This window comes from Arachis duranensis, chromosome 7, assembly GCF_000817695.3.
Source record: "Arachis duranensis cultivar V14167 chromosome 7, aradu.V14167.gnm2.J7QH, whole genome shotgun sequence".
NCBI lineage: Eukaryota > Viridiplantae > Streptophyta > Magnoliopsida > Fabales > Fabaceae > Arachis > Arachis duranensis.
The window spans coordinates 15119296-15120031 of record NC_029778.3 but is presented as its reverse complement, the minus strand read 5'-3'; positions in this window follow the sequence as shown (position 1 = coordinate 15120031).

The following is a 736-nucleotide window of genomic DNA, read 5'->3' as shown; positions in this document are numbered from 1 at the left end:
TCACTAACTAATGTTATTTTGTTTCAAGACAATTTTAGCTAAAGGATCTTGTTTGACTTATGTATGTTTTTGCATATTATATACAAGTAAACTTGCTTATTAAAAGTGTTAATATATTAGTTAATTTAAAAAATAGTTTAGTAAATTATGCATGTAATTTGTAATAAAAAAAAGTTGTTACAAAATAATTAATTTGCTTTCGAAATTAAAGAAAAAAAATGTTACAAAATCATGTTACATTTTGTAACAAAATTTTTTGATAGGAAAAAAATTGACTGTCACGAAAAATACCTTCAAGATAAAAAATTGTTACCACTTTTGTAACGGCTTCTGGTTTTTTCTATCAGGAAAAATTGTTACAAAATATGGTATTGAATTGTAACAGTTCCATTTTTCGTTACAAAAACTTTTTGTAACGGGACTTACTGCAATGGACCCTTTTTTTGTTACAAAAAACTTTTGTTTCAAAATTTTGACATTTTGTAACAATATTTTTTGTTACAAATACGTCTTTTTCTTGTAGTGGAGGAGAAGATAGAGGAAGAGAGAGATAAAAAGGAGAGAGGTGAAGGGAGAGAAGAGAGATAAAGGAAGTAGGAGAGATAAGGAGAGATGGGAAAGAGAAGAGGGAGAGAGAGAGGAGAAAGAGAGAGAGAGGAGAAGAAAAGGAGAGAGAGGAGCGGGGGAGAGAAAGAGAGAAAAGAAAAAAGGAGAGAGAGAGGAGGGATAGGAGAGA